Raw genomic sequence first — 21,827 nt, 5'->3', positions numbered from 1 at the left:
TTATCTTGGAAACAATGTTAGAACATCTGTTTTTCCAACTCAGTATGTGATCTGAGTATCTTCTATTTCCATCTACCTGGAAAGGTTTCAGATTGTGCTTACGTTATGACCTCCTTGAAGGCAGGAAGACTCTCTCTCCTGACAATTGGTTTGAAAGTCTTGCAAGGAAATGGAAATTGTATTCCAAATCAGGGGAGCATTTCATCGAGATCCTGGGGCACGAGAATAAATCCAGTGCTGTAATAGGCAGACCCCCAGAGTGAGGCTCAGAATAATCTGATTTATTGCAGTTGCTCTGCTCCTAATTAGTTGCTTAAATTATTTAATCTCTCCAGGACTCAGTTTACTCAATTATAAAAGTAAGGGACAAGATAATCACAAAAAAGCCCCAATATAGTTAATATGTTATAGTTAATATGTTAATAGTTCTATGTTATAGTTCTATGTTAATAGTTAATATGTGTATAGATTACTTACTACATGATAGGCACGGTGCTAAGCATATACATGATCTCACTTTCTTATCAGCAATCCTTTGAAGTGGGTACTATTTTCACTTTCCAATTGCAGATGAAAAAACTGAGGCTCGGACAGTTTAAACAAGGTACTGAGGTTCAAAAGCTAGCAAGCGTTGCATCTGAATTCCAATCTGGATCTCTCAAACTCCCGCCTTTGCCCTTATCCACTGGATCACTTTTTCTCAAGGTCCCTACCACTTCCTTCTGACATTTTCAAATTTGAAACAACAACAACAAAATTGCAGTGAACAGAATCATGGTGATTTCTTCTCCGCTTGCCCAAATCTAACAAGACTGCTGGAGAGCCAAAAAGTCTTTAAAAATGTGAACAAGGCCAGTTCTCGATTTTAATTGATCCTGTAACATGTCGGGAGCCTAGCCCTGTACCCAGGGGAAGATGGGAAACACACACCTCCCTTGTTAGCTCTGAAGGCAGGCCAGGAAGTGCATGAGTGTTTATCATAAGCTGCCACTGTCCTTGCCTCCACATACCGCTCGTGATTCAGAGGAAAGCACTGTGGACAGGATGTAGATATCATAGCACTGCTCTGAAGCTTCGGTGGGTGCCCTGGTGACTGAGAACTGTTGCCTTGGGAACATTCCCGAAGTGAGTTTAAGACATTGCTTGTAGTTACTTGTTGGATGTTGGTTAATGATACCTGCTAGTGCAATAGAGTCTAACGTCTGTGTCTAATCAGTAAGTTTAGAAAAACCACAACACCCTCCCCCCACTATTAATGCAATCCCTAAGCACCTCCTCGGGACCAGTCGCCGGGTAGGTATTGAGGACACAAAGCTGCACTAGACATTGAATGTACCCTCGGGAGCCGTGGGGAGGAGACAGACACACCAAAAATACAGCCCTGCTGAGGGAAGCACAGTGCACTGAGAACAGAGTAGGCTGAACCTAAAATAATTCCATGGAGGAGTTAAATTTGTGGCTGAAGGTCCCTAAATAGAGGTTCCGTGTCCCCTTTCTGGATACTCATCACTGAACTAGATACAAATCTATAGCAACTTTTATGCTGCTATCTAAGAGAGAAGCTGATGGATAGATGTGGCTGGAAAGTGAAAAATATGCCATCAAACCAGAGAAGACCCTTCAGGGTCTTATGAGTGCCCGTGGAAGGCTTTCTGTCAAGAACCATGTATTTTCAGAAACTAGGCCACAAACACTGGCGATTTTTAATATAACAAGACTGTAGAAATGGAATGCAGGACTGTTACCTCAGACTTGTTCTTCAGTCTGCTACAGCATGTAGCGAAGCGCAGATAGTTCCAGGTGGGTCCGAGGACTGTGTTCTGCAAATGACTTAGGGGCCAAGGTTGATGGAGGATCCACCCCCTTTAATACATACTTTCCATCATTGTCCCGGACATACATATCTGGCCAGGGTAAGGGGAAAGAGCATAGGGGATATTACATAAGAGGATTTTACAGGCTAGGCTGACCGGGAAGTGATACAAATCACCTCTGGTCACATTCAGTGTCCAGGCTTACTGCTAAGTGGCCAACAGTGGCTGGGAAAGGCAACCCACCCATTCATGATGCCAGGAAGAGAGGAAATGGTTGGTGGATAGCAAACAGTTTTTGCCACAACCATGAATGGGGAATGGAGAACTAAGCCAGAGAGGCTTCTGGAGACCCACCTGAGAGAAGAAACAGCTGGAGGGAAGAGAACAAGATACCCTCTGCTGAAACAGTTTATGTTCCCCACTTCCTCTCCCAGGGAATAAGGCCGAGTCACAAAGCAGCAAATGCCTCCAGAATTTGCAGCCTGAAGTCGTCTAGAAACCTGTGTGTCTATATGCAATTTATACCTTTAGTGTATGCTATGAGTATTACATGGTGTATTCTGATTATTATGCTCCTTGTTAGGAGTTCAAATGTCACTCATCCCTTAACCATAGCCATAACCATAACCATAACCATAACCATAACCATAACCATAACCATAACCATAACCATAACCAGAAGAAGAAGGAGGAGGAGGGGGAGGAGGGAGAGGAGGAGGTGGAGGGAGAAGAGGGAGAGGTGGAGGAGAGGGAGGAGGGAGAGGGGAAGGAGAAGGGGAGGGGGAGAGGAGGGGGAGGGGGAAGAGGAGGAGGAGAAGAAGAAGAAGAAAAGGAGCTATTAGATATTGAACTGTCATTGGCCAAATTGAGTTTTCTCAACAAAACAATCAAGTAGCTACTATCATTATAAAAATTTTGCAGATGGGTGTGCCTGGTGGTTCAGTTGGTTAAGTGTCTGACTTCAGCTCAGGTCATGAGGCCGCAGCTCTTGGGTTCGAGCCTTGCGTTGTGCTCTATGCTGATAGCTGGGAGCCTGGAGCCTGCTTCAGATTGTGTCTGTCTGTCTCTCTCTCTCTCTGCCTCTCCTCCACTTGCACTTTGTCTCTCACTCTCTCAAAAATAAATAAACATTAAAAAAAACTTTTTAAATTTTATATAAATAAATAAATAAATAAAACAAACCTAAAAAAAGAATTTTGCAGTTGAGGAAATTCAGGCTTAGGAAAGTTGTATTATGAGCGGTTAATATAAATCAGATAATGTTACTCTTATGCTTAAAAAATTTAGTGGCTTCCTGTTGTGATTAGAATAATCCAGCCTCCTTACTTTGGCCTCCATGCTCTCTATAATATGGCCCAACTTATTTCTGTCGTTCCTTTCCTTCTTTCTCTATGCTCTAGTCTCAAGGGGCTTCTTTTTGTGTGAAACCCCAAATTAATCGTGCCTTAGAGCCTCTGGACTTTCTTTTCCCTTGGCCCTGGATTCCTCAAATGCCTAGATTGTTTTTGTTAATCGGATTGCAGGTCAAATCCCATATCTTGAAAGAGGCCTTCCCTCACTATTCTATTTAAATTAGCATTTTCTTCCCCCAAATTGTTCTCTGTCACCTTCCTGTGTATCATTTTCTTCATGGCATTTATCTCCCTGCAACTATTTTGGTAGTACATCTAGTTTGCTCTCCCCCCTCTCACTCTAAAGCCCCCAAGAATGATGCCCCTGCCCATTTTGTCCGCTGCTGTGTTCCCAGAGCCTAGGACAGCACCTGGCACAGAGGGCACCTAGTAACTATTGCTGAATGAATGAAGAAAAGAGTAATGCAACCCATGTTATAAGATTAGCAAGGGACGGAGCTGGTATTCAAACTCTGTTCTTGCTTATGTTAAAAGCAGTTTGTGACCGTCTACTATAAAGCCCGCTAGGCATTTAGTAAACACTGTTGTTTGGACCCAGCAGTAAGAGAACTTGACACATCTTAGCGCCATTAGTGACTGCTGGTCAGGATGCCCCATTTGCGGGCTCTGTCATTTGCGACAAGCTACACAATCCTCCAAGTCTGAATTTCTCTGTCTATGCAAAGGGGTAAAAATACCACTTACCTCATCCGTGTGGGGATTAAATGAGACAAGCATATGAAAACTTCTCTGAAGACTTTAAAACATGATGTGAATGTATTTTTGTCAGGAAGAAAAAGAAATACACATTGTCTTCCTCAGTCCTTTCCATGGCGTGTTGTAGGACGGCAGGAGGATGTGGGGGTGGGAAGGGAGACGCTGAGCTCTATTTGGACCATCTCAGACCGGACGGGTGCACCGAGGTTGGGCCTGAGTACAGTCCTGTCGCAGCGTTCACGTCCGCTGATGCTGGCCACGGTTTCCGTGGGGTAGACCTGCCGAAGGGAAAATTAGTTTCCCTGAGAACATGACCCCACCAGTGGTTCACTCCGTAGTTGGAAGAAGCCTCCATGTCCCAGTGTGCAGACCCAATTGCGCCCAGTAGGGATATGCTATGGGGAGGGTAAGTAATTGCATTTTGTGACACCAGGTTCCGGTTTACCGCCACACAGCTTGAAGTGAAATTGGTTTTTTTTATTTTTAAAAATGTTGTTTATTTTAAAAATGTTTATAAATGTTTATTTATTCTCTGAGGGGGGGGGGAGAGAGCAAGAGGGCCCGAGCAGGGGAGGGGCAGAGAGAGGGAGACACAGAATCTGAAGCAGGCTCCAGGCTCTGAGCTCTCAGCACAGAGCCCGACGTGGGGCTTGAACCCACAAATGGCGAGATCATGACCTGAGCCCAAGTCGGACGCTTAACCAACTGAACCACCCAGGCACCCCCTGAAGTGAGTTAGTAATAGCAGTGAAGGCGATACAGAGCGGGTGGGATTTTGCCAGATTTCTCTAGCGATTCTTTGAAGACTTCAGTACACTGAATTGTCTTTGCTACCTTTTTACACGTTTGAGAATACACAAGCAAGGTGATTAATTTCTGCTTTAAACAGATTCTTAACTTGTTTTCCTGTGTGTTGAGGAGGAGTGGGCAGGGTCCTAAATGATCTCTCCCTTTTGCTTATTTTACAAAGAACACAATGAGATGCTTGTCTAAGCTTAGGAAGCTCTTTGGTGGCAGAGTTGGGACTAAGACTCAAGTCCTCTGACTCTCAGAACAGTGTTCTAGCCACCACATACACATATGTTCCACTAAATGTATGTTGGAACACAGTGGGTTTTTTGAGCTTGGACTTGTTCCCTTATTTGTCTCCTGTCACATGCGGTTCTTCAGTTTAACACTGCCTCCGGCAGAAAACTGTGGACACCTCTGTCTCGTAAGCCTCTGTGTATTCCCCTTTCTGAAAATCATCACAGATTTAGAGGTTTGCTTGAAGAAAAGTCCAAAAGTTTTGGAGCTGCTACAGAGCTGGGGAGCTCAAAGTATAAGTGGAAAATATGCTAAGTTTCTCCCTAGTAGTGCTTTTCAGCTGAAGGAGGCAATGACATTTTATTTTTTTTCTATTTGTTTTTCCTTTTTTATTTTAGAGAGAGAGAGTGAGAGAGTATGAGTGTGGCAGAGGGGCAGAGGGAGGGGGAGAGAGAGAGAGAGAGAGAGAGAGAGAGAGATTCCAAGGCAGCCTCTATGCTCAGTGTAGAGCCCAACGCGGGGAGACACCAGGACCCGGGGGTCACAACCAGAGCCGAAATCAAGAATCAGGTGCTCGGGGCGCCTGGGTGGCTTGGTCGTTTGGGCGTCTGACTTCGTCTCAGGTCATGATTTCATGGTCCATGAGTTCGAACCCCACGTCGGGCTCCGTGCTGACAGCTCAGAGCCTGGAGCCTGTTTCGTATTCTGTGTCTCCCTCTCTCTCTGCCTCTCCCCTGTTCATGCTCTGTCTCTCTCTGTCTCAAAAATAAATAAACGTTAAAAAAAAATTAAAAAAAAAAAAAAAAAGAATCAGGTGCTCAACTGACTGAGCCACCCAGATGCCCCGAGGCCATGACACTTTAAAGAATGACTTCATATCTTCTATAAGCTTGAGTTAATAGAATTTCTAAATTATTTGCGTTGTAGACTTTCTTTCTCCTGCATGAATTGAGAAGCTAGTATTTTTTTTCAATTCAAAAATTCTAATTGTAGTAAAATACACGTAACATAAAATTAACCATTTCAAGTATACAATTCAATAGTGCCAATTATATTCACGTTATTATGCAGCCAATATCCAGAATGTTTTCATATTGCAAACCTGAAACTCCATACCCATTAAATAGCAACTCCCCATTTCTCCCTACCCCCCACCCCCTGGCAACCACCTTTCCACTTCTGTCTCCATGACTTTGACTACTCCAGGTACATCATGTAAGTGGAATCATACAGTATTTGTCTTTTTGTGACTAGCTTATTTGACTCAGCTTAATGTCTTCAAGATTCTTATATGGTATAGCATGTGACAGAATTCCCTTCCTAAAACTGAGTAAGATTCCATTGTCTGTGTATACCACATCTTGTTTCTCCATTCCTCTGTTGATGGACACTTGGGTTACCTCTACCTCTTGACTATTGTGAATAATGGCTTCTATGAATATGGATGTATGACTATCTCTTCAAGACCCTGCTTTCAATTCCTTTGGGTGTATACTCAAGGAGAGGAATTGCTGGGTCATAGTTAACTCTCTATTTTATATTTTTGAAGAACTGATAGGCTGTTTTCCATAGTGACTGTACCACTTATATTCCTACCCTCAGTGCCAGGGTTTCCATTTCTCCACATCCTCACCAACAAGTATTTTCTGTTTTTTTGTTTTTTGTTTTTGTTTTTTTTTGCAAGTAGTCATCCGAATGAACATGTGGTATCTCACTGTAGTTCCTATTGTATTTCATTAATGACTAGTGGTGTTGACCATCTCCTCATATGCTTACTGGCCATCTGTATATCACTCCTAGAGAAACATCAACTACAGTCTTCTGCTTGTTTTAAAATCTCGTTATTTATTTTTGTTGATGTTGACTTGTAGGAGTTTTTTATGTACTCTGGATATTAATCCTTTCTCAGACATATGATTTGCAAATATTTCTCCCATTCTGTGGGTTGCCCTTTCACTCTGCTGATTGTGTCCTTTGATGCGCAGAAGTTTTCATTTTTCGTGTGATCCATTTTATCTATTTTTTTCTTTCGTTGCCTGTGCTTTTGGTGTCCCATCTAAGAAATCATTGCCAAATCCAATGTCATGAAGATTTTCTTTGGTTTACTTCTAGGAGCTTTGTAGTTTTAGCTTTTAGGTTTATGTCTTTCAATAATTTTGAGTTAATTGTTGTATAGAGTAGAAGGTAAGGATCTACATTCACTCTTTTGCATGTGGATCTCCCAGTTTTTCTAAAACCATTTGTTGAGACTGCCCTCTCTCCATTGAATGGTCGTGGGACCCTCATGTAAAGTCATTTGACCGGGGCACCTGGGTCGCTCCATTGGTTAAGCGTCCAACTTCAGCTCGAGTCATGTTTTCACAGTTTGTGGGTTCAAGCCCCGCATCAGGCTCTGTGCTGCTGGCTCAGAGCCTGCACTCCTGTTTTGGATTCTGTATCTCCCTCTCTCTCTGTCCCACCCCCACTCACGCTCTGTCTCTCTCTCCCTCAAAAATAAACATTAAAAAAAAAAAAGGGAAGTCATTTGACCATATATACAAGTATTTATCTCTAGGCTGTCTGTTCTATCCTATTGGTCTATATATATATCTTAGGCCAGTACCGTACTGTTTTAATTGCTGTAGTTTTATAGTAAGTTTTGAAATCAGGAAATGTGAGGCCTCCAACTTTGCTCTTCTTTTTTCAAGATCGTTCCCATCTCCTCAGAGTCCCTTGAGATTCAACATAAATTTTAGGATGGATTTTTTTCTATTTCTGCAAAAACGCTGTTGGGATTTTGATAGAGATTGCATTAAATATGTAGACTGCTTTGGGTAATATTGACATCTTAACAATAGTCTTCTAGTCCATAAAAATGGATTGTCTTTCCGTGTCTCTGTCTTTAATTTCTTACAGCAATTTTTGTAGTTTTCAGTGTATCAGTCTTTTGCCTTTTGCCTGGGTTAAATTGATTTCTAGATATTTGTGTGTATGTGTGCTATTATAAATGGAATTGTTTTCTTTTTGGATTGTTCATTGTTAGTGTATAGAAATACAACTTTTGTGTGTGTGTTGATTTTGTGTCTTGCAACTTTGCTTGGTTTATTAGTTATAATAGTATTTCTGTGGAATCTTTTAGTTTTTCTACAGATGAAATCATGTTATTTGCAAACAGAGATCATTTTGTTTCTTCCTTTCCACGTTGGACACCATATGTTTATTTATTGCCTAACGGCTCTGTCTCGAACTTCCAGTGCTATGTTGAATAGGAGTGCTGAAAGCAGCCATCCTTGTTACTGAATAACACAATTATCCTGTGTCAAAGGAAATAGCAATATATAGCACACTGATTTCAAAGGAGAATATTGAAGCTGATAAAAGCCAGACAGAGGGATTTCTGTAGGGATGTTCTTAGACTCACATTGCTTTTCACCTCCCTGTGTGCTCCAGCAGGGGCAGTGACCTAGGCCATAATCATATTCATCAAATATTCATGGGTGAACACATGCTAATCTAGGCAGTGAAGGTTTCGGGAACAAGACATAAAAGTCCCTGCTCTCATGGGGCTTACAGTCTAGTTTGGGCATATGTGTGTGAGAGAAATAAACTATAAGGAAAACTTGGGAAGTGTTAAGTCTTACAGAGAACATGCATTGGGGTTGATGAATAAGTAATGACTTGGAGGCAGTTAAGGGCATCTTATTTGGAGAAGTGACACTTGAGCCACGATGTAAATGAAGCCCCTGTGGCCTTGTGACAAGCGGGAGGCAGCGTTCTAGACAGAGGAACCACAAGTGCATGAGTCTATGGCAGGAACAAGTTTGGCATGCTTGAGCAGGAGAAAGAAGGCCAGTGAGAGTGAGTGAGGACAAAGTGACAGGAGATGAAGTCAGAGAGGTTGGCTGGAGCCAAGTCCTGGAAGGCCTTGTGGAATAAGGGAAGGATTTATTCCTAGAGTGGTGTGATTGGAATCTACATTTAAAAAAATTTTTTTAACGTTTATTTATTTTTGATCCAGAGAAAGACAGAGCATGAACAGGGGAGGGGCAGAGAGAGAGGGAGACACAGAATCTGAAACGGGCTCCAGGTGCTGAGCTGTCCACACAGAGCCTGACGCGGGGCTCGAACTCACAGATCATGAGATCATGACCTGAGCCGAAGTCGGACACTTAACCGACTGAGCCACCCAGGCACCCTGGAATCTACATTTTAAAGGTGTTCTCCATCCATGTGCTGCCGTACAGAGTGCGTATGAAGATAATGGATCGTACCCATGTTGTTCTCATACCTTCCCTTGCCCAGTCGTTGTCATTCATTGAGCACAGGGCCCTGGCCCAGACAGAGGCTTGTCTTTATTCTCATACCAGGCATGAATTTCCAGCCAGCTTTCCAGGACTGCAGGGGTGATGAGAGAAGAATGGAAACAGAGACAGTGAAGAGGGAAGACCAAAACTCAGTTTTCATATGTTGAGACTTTCTTTGACTAGAGGTGAAAATACAGTCGACATCGTCAGCACCTTGTCCGGAGGCCCTTAGCCCGCACCACCCTGTGCATTCCAAGAGCTTCATGGACTTCCCTTGACTGAAGGCAGGCCAGGGAGACATTTGCCAGGAAGCAGCCCTCTGCCAATGACCGGATGAGAGTTTCAAGAGGAATATTCAAATTTTCTTGTCTTTCACGTGGGAGAACTCAGATGTGTTGTATCTGGTTTTCAGAATTCCCCAGCAGGATTGAGCCCCAGTTGCCCACAGAAGAATCTTGCTTGATATATGCCATTTCTGTCCCATTTCCTACATCCCTGGCCCTCATGTTCTTGTCTCAGACTCTGCTTCTGGGGTAACCCAACCTATGATAGAGGATATCTGGCCTGAATCCTGCTAACGATTATTACTTTGGCTATTGGGATCATGTCAGAGGATCCATTTGTTACATGCTTCCTGAACATTTTTTCTATGAACTTCTAGACATGGAAGCTTGAAAGCTTTAACTTATGAAGAGATTTTGTAAATTACAAACTGCTCCTGCAGACTGGATACAGGGAAACAGAGTGAAATGAAACATTTTCTTAGTTTGTATCTCCAGCATTTAACTCAGTGTCTGACTCTAGTAGGCACTGGAGAAATATTTATTGAATGAGTGAGGTAGAAACTATGGCAACTATCCGAGATGAGATGAAATGTACATACTTTGGTATTTCTTAGATTCTTGGGAAATCCAAGGTAGCAGAAAACCTTCCTTGATTCACTTTCCTTTTTTTTTTTAATTAAAAAAAACTTTTTAACGTTTATTTATTATTGAGAGACAGAGAGACAGAGCATGAGCTTGGGAGAGACAGAGAGAGAGGGAGACACAGAATCCAAAGCAGGCTCCAGGCTCCAAGCTGTCAGCACAAAGCCCGACGTGGGACTGGAACCCAGAAACCGTGAGATCATTACCTGAGCCGAAGTTGGATGCTTTGCCGACTGAGCCACCCAGGCACCCCCTTTTCAAAAAAAAATTTAATGTTTATTCATTTTTGAGAGACAGAGATGCAGAGTGTGAGCAGGGGAGGGGCAGAGAGAGAAGGAGAGACAGAATCCAAAGGAAGCTCCAGGCTCTAAGCTGTCAGCACAGAGCCTGGCGCATGAACTGTGAGATCATGACCTGAGCCGAAGTTGGACGCTCAACCGAGCCACCCAGGCGCCCCAGTTGATTCTCCTTCCTTTTATCTCTCTGCACGCAAACTACAGCTAGGAGCTGGGAATGAGGTGTGCGTCGGGCTGTAACATTCACTTAATTTTTCACTGCTAATTTATCTGAGCTTAACTTTCATCTAACTTATTAAACCAATATTATCCAAAACCTACTTAAATGTCAGGTACTCCAATGAAATATGGGAATACATAGCGAAGAGAGACAATTGCTTCCCTCTGGGAACATAAAGATTGTGGGGAAAGACACTGCACCATTTATTACATCATCTACTTTTTAATTCTAATCGTATTAAATACTATAAAGTAAAAGTACATTGTGTCATAGAGCATACAACTAGAAACTTGATCCAGTCCAGAAACCTAGAAGGAGTTTATTTGAGAAAGGGACATTTAAACTGAAAATTACAAAGTAGAATGATTGAATTAAATATTTTGCTGTTTCCTCTTTGGCTTTGAAATCCTGGGACCATATTCCCCCTTTAAACACTGTTTAAATTCTTATGCCAATCTCTGGGCACAGCGGTGGGTTGTGGCTTTAAGCTCTGAAGCCGACTTCTTGTACCACAGACGACTCTGTCACGAGAGGCACACAGGTTCCAGGCCGAGATCACCCAACACTGTTCCCAGCAAGAATGTCTTAAGGATTTTAAAGACACGAGGTCGTGGTGTATCTGTACTTGTTCGGTCAGTTTTTCTAATTTCCTGTGTATTCGTTCTTATTGGCCTGCCTTGCCTCTTCTGTTAACTCATCACCACATCTCTAGTTTGAATACTGAAAGGATATGACAGGGGACCAAATGCACACTTTTGGAGATGGAGACAAACATGATTCTGAATTTGAAAGAACAGGTTCAGAGAATTCTAGTGGACAGTCTCCATGTACTGGTGAAGATTCAAGCAGCTGTAGAATATGTCACTTTTCTGGACTCCCTTTGTGTGTGTGTGGGGGGGGGGGCTGATCACACAGTATTCACCATCACAGTAACTGGAGGACACTAACTTCTTCATCTGCAGATACAGCTCTTCTAGATCTATTCTCCTCCAGGGCCCGGGCAGTGCAGCCTAGAGGTGCTGTCCAGCAATTGTGGTGAATCTTCGTGGCATTTTGTTATGAAATCTTGGAAGAATAAGGTATCTTAATCCAACTTTCACGGATTTTTAAATTTTCCTTACAATTTGCTGACGGACCAGTACTTCAATAAGCCAATATAGAAAGCTCATCGCCTCTGAGGCAAGTGACTCATTCCATTCTGCCAGTGGCTCTATCCCTGTGCTCAACTGATATCTGTGTCCCTATATTGCTTTCTCCATTGCTCCATTGTGTATTCTCTGTATTCTGCTCAAACTTGGGTCATTTTATGCGTGGCGTTTGAACAACACTGAGGTCTTCTCTCCCCTGGCATGGTCATGCCTAAAACAAACAGTCCGTCCACACAAATTGCGCAAACAGTAACTGCCTGGCATGCTAGAAAAGTGCAATGAAAAGAAGCAAAACAAAAACAGAAATAAACAAAAATCACCACAAAACCAAAAATACCACCTCAAAATCACCAGAAGAACGTGCCTTTTCACTGCAAATATTTTAACAGGGCCTGCCTTCTGCCCAACGGCAAGCTTAGGGAGCCCTATGTTCAATGCCCAGAGCAGAACGAAACCATGCATGGTGAGCACCGAACACAGTGGTTAGTGGAACCAAAGAGAGGAAGAAAAGTCACATGTGGGTAGTAATTATGCTGAACTGGCTGCCCTCCTGGGGCCATGGTGCAAGCAGAAAGAGAGGTACCCTTCCTAGGAGAAATAACTAGGGCAGGTGTCTTTTTAAAAGCAGAAGATTCTCTCTAACGTCAGTAGGAAGTAAAAGCATGTTTGGTGAGAAATAATTAGCTGTGCCAAATATAGGACATACTATACAAATGCTCGTACTTCAGAATGGCTGTCTAAATACCGAATGTACATTAAGTGTAACCATTAAAACAACAAAGTATAGAAATAGAGACAATAGGGGGCTCCTGGGTGGCTCAGTCGGTTAGGTGTCTGACTTCGACTCAGTTCATGATCTAACGGTCAGTGAGATCAAGCCCCGCGTCAGGCTCTGGGTTGACGGCTCAGAGCCTGGAGCCTGCTTCGGATTCTGTGTCTCCCTCTCTCTCTGCCCTTCCCCAGTCACGCTCTGTCTCTCTCTGTCTCAGAAATAAACATTAAAAAAAAATTAAAAAAAAAATAGAGTCAGTAGATGCCTGTGCATTAAATATAGCTTAAGAAGTTTACTTTTTTGAGCAATCTAGCTTCTCAGCACTAGAGGGGCAATGTTTGCACTGTAAACACATGTTCTTCAAATGAATCTTTGACCCATACGGCTGTTCTGAGGATCGTGTTAATAGCTAGTAATTATGGGCTGATACCTTTACACCATCTCATTTAGCCCTCAGCCCCAAAAGGCGGTAGAATCGTTTTCTCACTTTATAGAGGCGGGAACGAAAGTTTTATGAAGTTAAGCAAATCGCTCAGGTTCACAGGATCAGCAAGTGGCACAACCAGACTTTGAGCTCAGGTGAGGTGACTCAGAGCTCGGGCGTGGGATGTCCCTCCACATCCAGTTGTCCAGTGAGTAAGGGAGACCAATGGGAGGAGGGAGGAAAGCAAGATGAGGTGGACCCTGCGTCTCTTATAAGGACAAACTTGGATCTGAAGGGAGTGGCATCTGAGATGAGATGTCCTTTGAAGGACAAAGAGCAGTGAGAGAGAAAAGTCAGATACTGGTGGGAGCTAGAAGACAGGGGAAGATGCTCCAGTCAGGGGAAAAGTATGTGTAAAAGCATGGAGGAGAGAGAGTGTATGTGGCACTGTGATGCATCTGTACGGATGGAGCACTGTTATGAGGCTGGGGACGCAGGCGTGATGTCACATCTTCTGCCCTGCACACTCTTCTACAGCTTTTCCACAGCCCCCATCACCAGATGGGGTCTCCTCCCCTCCCCCCCCCCCCCGAATATGGCGGCTTGTGACACCTTGTACTGGTATCAAGTGACAGAAGTACCTTAAGTGCTTTCTGTGACTAGGTCACAAAAGGTGGTGCAGCTTCTTCATTGTTAGCTAGGACACCCACCCTTGGAGCCCTGAGCTGCCTGGTAGGAAGTCCAGGGACCGTGAGGTTGCCATGCCATAAGGAAGCCTGGGCCCATGGAGAAGCCATGTGTAGGTGTTCTGACTGAGAGTCCCAGATGAGATCGCAGCCAACAGATACATGGAGATGGAGACACCAACCACTAGACATATGAGCGGAGGTGCTTCCAGGTTATTCCATTGTTCAGCTGTTAAATCACTCCAGCCTTTCAGTTCTCCCAGGTGAAGCTCCACATGTCATACAGCAGAAACAACTGCCTTTCCTGTGCCCCGAGTTCCTGACCCAATCCATGGTTGTTTTATGCCACTCGGTTTGGGGGTGACTTGTCACACAGCCTTACTCACTGGGACAGACGGTTGTGTTGTGCAAGCAGCTGACGAAACATGTCTGCAGTTCAGAAGAGACGTTCCGGCTAGTGATATGGCCCCCCAGGTTTTCTGCATTGTAGATGATGGGGGACACCCTGGGAAGTCATGGGGCGATCCAGGGCAGTGTGTAGAAGTAGAAGAGGGTTAGGAATGTCGCTCTGGGACATATCCACACTGAATGCTGAAAAAGGACAAGGCACGAGAAGGAGGCCCAGAGGGAGGCATCGGAGGAAGGAGCAACACCAAGGGAGAGGGTTATTAAGGAAGGCAAAGGGTGAGCAAATTTTATGAAACGGGCCGAGATCAGTGCTCTCAGATGCCACGGAGAGAGCGCTGGGAACAACAGACAGGTGCCCTTGTCCAGAGCAGTGAGGGCAGTGAGGATGGAGGGTAGACTGAGGTGTGCTGAAGAGCGGTGGCAGGTGCCTAATAAATGTGTATTGAATGAATCTGAAGTGATAAAATAGAGACAAGTTGGTCGTAGATGGAAGAGAGACGTAGGTGACAGAAAGTGGAGGGCCTGAGTCTCAGCGAGGTGGGGGCGGGAAGAGAAGTTGATGAAGCCTGTGTGACGGGAGCTGCTGCACATTCCTCCCCCAGCAGCCTCCCTTGCTGCCCTGGGCCACCCTTGTCCAGAGCCCGTCGCAGGCACCCCACAGTGGCCAGAGCTGCTCTCTGCCTCCAACCTGGGGCTCTTTTCGGCCCATCACAGCACGGCTGGGATGACGGGGCGTGGCTGCATCGTAGCCAGTACTTTCCAGAACCTGCAAGTCTTTTGTTTAATAAGAGCGGGGAGGAGAGAACAGTCAGCCAACTATAAAACAGGTCACAAACTGTGGACTTATATACAAATGCCACAGAGAGAGTGAAGTACAGCATCTTTTATTCTGACAGCACCTTCCTTCTTCCAAGAGCCTGTAACACTTTATAATTCAGATTCGTTCCCCTCAATCACCCAACCCAGCAGAAACATGCCATTTCCTTTCTGAGTATCCTGGAGGGGTCAGGAAAAGGGGGGAGGGAGGCAGGGTAGTCTTTTCAGACGATTAATATTCTGATTTTTCACTTATATCCAGGTTTAGAACCAAAGACCTGTCTGTCTTTCCCCCGTAAGTCTGGCTTTTTCACTGACTTTATGGTTTCTGTTTTATATTGTCAATTTAAGCTGGTTATGAGATAAATATACCTGCCGCAGGTTCTTGACAAGTGGCTTAGGGATGAGTTATGTCAAAAACCTGATGTTTACTAAGTAGAGGGAATCCTTGTGTAAATATACCTACCTGGTCATGCAGCATTAAAGGGGTAGTACAGTGGCCCCCTGAACAACGCGGGGCTTAGACATGTCATCCCCCACCCCATGCAGTCAAAAGTCTGCACATAACTTTTAATTCCCCCCAAAACTTAACTAGTAGCCTACTGTGGACCAGAAGCTTTACCAACAACATAATCGGTTGACTAACATGTATATCGTATGTTATGTGTGTACATACTGTATTCTTACAATAAGGTCAGCTAGAGAAAAGAAGATGTTATCAAGAAAATCGTAAGGAAGAGAAAATACATGCACATTACTGTACTGCATTTATCAAAAAATAAAAATGAAAACCCGTGTGTAAGCCGGCCTGCCCAGTTCAAATCCGTGTTGTGCAAGCATCAACAATCTTTCAGTTCAGTGGGCATTCAGGCTCTCTGCTGGTTCTCTGTTGGGCTGAGGTCTGTCCCGAGCTAGAGGAATTCTAGGTCAATGGAAAATTATGATTGCTTGAAGCAAGTTAGGAAAATGAGTGAATTATGGATCTTTGCCAAATCTTGTGCCTAAGAGGCCAATTCAGACAAACCAGGACAGCAAAAACCCTTTAAAGAAATGATCATTGAAGGACCCCTGCCTTACATCACTTGCCAGATCTTGCAAGGGGATAGACTCCTTTAGGCTCTTTTATTCGGAAGCAGCTTCTTATGAGAAATGGTTAGAATATCCATTAACATCAAATAATCAACTTGTTCTAAAGAAAAGTCAGCCTTTCAGTCTTCTCTGTGCCCTGGGACCTTATTTGCAGATGAATGTCTGAAACTGGTGTCCTCTTATTATGCCATTGAAGCCAAGTCAAGAAGCTGTCAACAGCCTGCTGTTTCTCCTGCCAAATCATTGTGAGACTTGTTTCCAAGTTTGCCTCTCCACATCTCCCCACATTTATTAACCAAAGAACCTAAAAATGCTCCAGAACACTTTTTTTTTAATCCTTTCTATATTTCTTCCCATATGGACAATGGCTTCATTCAAGAGGAATGTTAAAGTCAAGTCTAGGGCTTGTCGGAGTGGCCTCATCCTCAGTCATGTTGGGCTCCGGAATGGGCTCTGGACACCTGCTGAGATAGACTCCAGTTTGTGTCTGTAGTGACATGCTTTCAGGGGCACACCTGCTGAGAGCCTTCTTGCTTCCTCAGGCCTTGTGATGGTTAACTGTATGTGTCAACTTGACTTGGTCAGGGGGCGCCTAGATGCCTGGTTAAACATTTTTCTGGAGTGTATCTGCAAGACTGTTTCTGGATGAGATTAACATTTGAATCAGTGGTCTGAGTAACAGATTGTTGTCCTCTATGTGGGTTGAGGTCCACTGAAGGCAGCAATAGGACAAAAAGGCTGCGTGAGAGAGAATTCACGTTCTCCTCTTAAAGATCTTCAAGCTGGGACACCAGTCATCTCCTGACTGTGGACTCAGACTCAACCCGGGACTTATAGTATCAGCCCTCCCTGTCCTCAGGCCTTCGGACTGAAGATCTTAGGAATTCTCAGCCTTTATAATCATGTGAACCAATTCCTTAAAATAAGTAAGTAAGTAAAACCTTGGTCTGCAAGCATAATTTGTTCCAGAAACATGCTTGTAATCCAAAGCGCTGTATATCAAAACGAATTTCAAGAACCATTGGCTCAGTTGTGATCATGTCACATTTGGTGTCACATACTACTCGTGTTGCATGACATAACTTATTTATCAAGTTAAAATTTGTTAGAAATATTTGCTCGTCTTTCAGAACACTCGCAGAACAAGTTACTCGCAATCCAAGGTTTGACTGTAAATAAATATCTCCTATTGTTTTTTTCTCTGCAGAACCCTCGTTGTTACATGCCTCTTGTGGTTTTTTATCTTGGTCCCAAAATTCAGGTCACGATAAAAGACAAGATGGATATCCCGACAAAGTCATCATCTGGAATTGCGCATTGCGACCTCATGTTTCTCTCACATTGGGACGCTCTCTCATTGCACTGAGTGGGTGCTTCACTCCTGTCACTCAGATGGTTGAAAATGGTGGGGGGCGTCACGTGTTACCTGATAATCATATCACCCCTGCCCTCTCTCATCTTTTCTTGGAGAAAATAACAGTGCAGAGCAGATGACCAAGAAATATTTCTTCAAAGCAATTTTAAATTCTTGACAATCCTGGGTCTGGTTGGCTAGTTTGCCAATTAGTTAGGCTCTTTAATACCAATATCTCCAGCTGCTCACCTGCCTGCTGGTGATTTTAGTGCTAGTTCACAACTCAACTGGAAGACAGTCCTGGAAAAGAATGAAAGTTGGAGTGGTTCATGTTACTACTCTCCTTCCTTCTGGTTTGATGAGGGTAAGACTGGGTTCAGAGATTATACCTGGGTTTTTTGGTGCCTTTTACTGGGAGCAAAAGAATGGGATATGCCCCACCTCAAAACATCGGTTCCCACTCCTTTGTTGTCACCATTTAGGAGGCATGCATGTCAGCAAGTTTGTTAAAAATGGCACCTGGTAATTTTGTATATCCAAAAAGAGCTTGAGGAGAGAGCCTTGAGTGAGCCTTCAAAGGAAGGATACAGTTAAAAAAATACATGGCTCAGGTACTCAAACACTTAAAATTTATGTGGAACATATGAAATATTTCCACCAGAAAGTTTAAATAAACCTCATAATAATGATCAGACTGACACAGACTGATGTAGTGGGTAGAAATCACAACGAGGAACTGGGAAGATGGGGCAGTGGTCTTATTTTTGCTGCAAACTTGCTGTATGGTCTTGGGCACATCCCATCACCCCTCTGGGCTCTAACTGTCATGCTATCACATGAATAAAATGAGAAGATGTGTGGTTTTCAAACTATGTCATGGTGTCCTGCTTTCTGCAGAGGTGAGTATAATCTGAGTGAGGCTCTGAGTCCCTGCTTCAACTGAGAAGTTCTATTTTGATCAATTTCATGTACACGTAGGGCTTCCATGTAAGATTTCGTTTGAAGAAAAGTGTCCATCGCTTTAAAAAAAAACAACGGAGCTTACAAACCTTTGACCGGATGATGTCTAAATTTCCCCTCAGTGATGACATTTTGTGTAATTATTTCAGTGCTCTTCTCGAAGAGGGCGATCCCTGATCTGTCTGTGGGGCTGGGGTGGGAAGGGAAGAGACAAATCTACGTGCTTACAGGTGGCTGTTTTTTGTGTCCACTCATATGCACACTTTCCTTTTTCACTCACTCACCCTACTCCCAACTTTATCATATATTTATATTTTTCTTCATGATATTTCCCCCCACTTACTTTGTTAAATGGTTGACTTTATTCTGTAGTATCCAGAATGCCCAGATGGGGTATTATTTCGTTCAGAGAAAACATCCCAAAGATCCCCAAATCAAAGGTAAATGTTGCGGATTTTTTTCTTCACCATTTGGCAAGCTAGTTAGCACACGTGGGAGCCAATTCACAGAAACTTTGTCTACAGATCCTAAAAATCACATCTTGTACACAGTGTCTCGCTGGGGATAACTCAAGATCCTCATAAGCCTTCTCTTCTCCAGGTGGGGTTAATCAAAGTGCTGGGTCTTGCTGAAGGGCAGAAATCTAAATCTTATCTTGCCTGACTTTTTCTTTCTTTCTCTCTCTCTCTCCTTTTTTTTTTTTTTTTTTTTGCCATAAAAATACCTTAAGATGTTTTAACAAATGCAGATTATTTTATCCTTGGTGTCTCAACCAGTCTTTATTCTGTTGAAGTTTATTTCTTTTAATGTGAATACAGTCTGTTAAAGAAATGGATCATTTTTTAGGGTCTGTAAAGCCAGGTCTGTGTTTCCAAAGGGTGCTTTCAAATACATAGTGCCAAACGACACCACTACCAAAAAAAATAAGAATTAATCTTGTTGTTGTTGTTGTTGTTGTTGTTGTTGTTTTAGCAAGTGATTAGTATTTAAAATATATTTTAATGCGAACACTTTCTGTCTTTAAATAAAAATGATTTACATTTTTAGGGGCGCGTGGGTGGCTCAGTCGGTTGGGCATCCAACTTCGGCTCAGGTCATGATCTCACGGTCTGTGAGTTTGAGCCCCGTGTTGGGCTCTGTGCTGACAGCTCAGAGCCTGGATCCTGCTTCAGGTTCTATGTCTCCTTCTCCCTCTTCTCGTCCGCTGCTTGTGTTCTATCAAAAATAAATAAACATTACAAAAAAAATTTTTTAAAGAAAAAAATGATTTACATTTCTACATATGAAACTGCTCTGGCATTAGGACTTAACTGCTTCCTGATCCACAGGATTTATTAGATGCCACCACACCACTAATCCCCCAGTGCTCTGGATGCACACGTCAGACATGTCCGCCTCTGTCGGAAGTCTTTGTGGCACCTTCAGGGGATTGATTCTTACCAAATGTTTAACCACTTTCAGTCTTGCATTCCCTGAAGGGATATCCTTGTGAACTTGAGGAGTATGTGCTTTTTCTAATCCAAGCATCTTTATATCTTTTCCCCAATATGGACATCTCTTTGTACTCTTTATTCTGGTAACAATACATAGTTTATGAGGGTGCTGTGGATCCCCACCATAGTTTTCATGATCTGCAGGTGAAGGCTGAAATACTTGATCTGGAATTATTGGTAAATTTGTGATGAATCCGGTCCGTACAAATGAGAGACTCCACACCTTTCGTTACAGTTTGGAGTCCATCTGGGGGCCTCTGAACTATTGAGCTATTGAGCGCAAAATCCCTGCCATGACTGTGGTGACTGTTCTCTTCAAAGGCGAGGGAAAGCAGAGCAGACGGGAGGCCACATCGTTGTTATTTTTTTCAAGTACCCTAGGAAAAACTCATAAGGTAAAAATGTTAGATTTTGTCCTCTAGTCTTTTAAATGATTTTCCTTTTTACATCCAAGATTCTATGATACTGCGCTCACTAACCAGGACAAAAGTGGGACAGATTCCTATATGTGTAGTGAGGGAACTACCTTTTATCTGCTTTCAGTAAAGTTTGAAGAACTCTTATGCCAAGTGTCTATGAAGGAAATTACCTAGCAAGTACTTAGTCAAGCATGACTGTCGATAGACCTGTTTTTCTGGCTGAAACCCTCATTTTCCAACCTCATAGCCACGTCCATTGTCATCAAAGTAGTGGAGACCAAAGCTTTATTTGCAAAGGCCACTCATCAGCAAAATTACTGTGGGACAGGGCATTCGGTATCTACATCTACATCTATATCCACAGCTCCACCTACATCTGCTTCCATACCCACATCGACAATCTATCTCTGTCGATCTCCACATCTATCTATCTATCTGTTTGTCTATCTATCTATCTATCCATCTATCCATCCATTTATCCACTGTACTGTAAGCCCCCAAAGCAGAGGGACTGTGTTTACTCATCACTGTGTGTCCCACAGCACGTCACCAGGGAATCAGACAATTTTTGAAGAATGAATTACATAGCATCCTTTTCCACATCTCTAAAGACCAATGTCCAAGGTACAGAGAGATAGCCAGTAGGTTCCTAAGCCCCATTGTCACCCTTTCTAACCAGATGAATTAAAACAGATACATTCCCAAGAAATTATAGCAATCATAACAAGCTATCACTTGTACAAGTTGCTACAGTTTTTTAAAAAGCAGGACAACAGACTTTACCATTTGATCTTAATACTGTGGCATGAACATCATCCTGCTCATCTTACAAATGAGGAATCTGAGGCTCAAAAAGATTAAGTGGCTGGTCTTAGATTACACAGCTAGTGGGTGCTTAAATCAGGATCATCTGCAGACTCAGTGTTCTTATCTGCATAATGCCCAAAATGAGATAAGGGGAAAAACAATTCAGTCAGTGTCTTCTATGGTCCCAAATCCATATAGATATCTTACTGATATAATGCTTCCTTCCAAAAGTCTGGGCATCAGAAAACCAACGAGTTTTTCTGAAGTCGATAAACTGTGAGCATAGACGTTTCTGTGGGGATCTGTGGCTCTGCAATAATTCTTCACTCATGAGTGTCTGTCTGGCAACATCCTAGGACTTGGCACATTGCAGCCTGTCTACTCTCTTTACCATTTCCTTCCGTTTGGAATTCTGCAGCGACTGGAACCAGATTGAAAGAGGTTTGGACTTTTGTAAAAGTATCTGGAAGAGCCCTGCTTCCTGGAACCTAGACAACATGGCTGTATAAAAGTCACACATTCCTTGGGGCGCCTGGGTGGCTCTGTTGGTTAAGCATCCAACTTCAGCTCAGGTCATGGTCTCATGGTTTGTGGGTTCGAGCCCCGCATCGGGCTCTGTGCTCACAGCTCAGAGCCTGGAGTCTGCTTTGGATTCTGTGTCTCCCCCTCTCTCTGCTCCTCCCCCACCCGTGCTCTGTCTCTCTCTCTCTCAAAAATAAATAAACATTAAAATATTTTTTTTAAATGTTACACATTCCAAACTTCTATTAGGACAAGA

The 21,827-nt window shown here is 43.3% G+C and overlaps 1 protein-coding gene across 5 annotated transcripts in view; it reads left to right on the top strand.

Annotated features, from left to right (window-relative positions):
- Positions 1-21,827, top strand: part of POU2AF2 (POU class 2 homeobox associating factor 2) — a 487,862-nt gene that overhangs the window by 78,633 nt on the left and 387,402 nt on the right. The window lies entirely within an intron of this gene.

This window comes from Panthera pardus, unplaced genomic scaffold (assembly GCF_024362965.1).
Source record: "Panthera pardus isolate Hobbes unplaced genomic scaffold, ASM2436296v1 HiC_scaffold_12, whole genome shotgun sequence".
Classification (NCBI taxonomy): Eukaryota; Metazoa; Chordata; class Mammalia; order Carnivora; family Felidae; genus Panthera; species Panthera pardus.
Note: the sequence above shows the minus strand (reverse complement) of the source record. Positions and strands in the feature narration are given on the sequence as shown.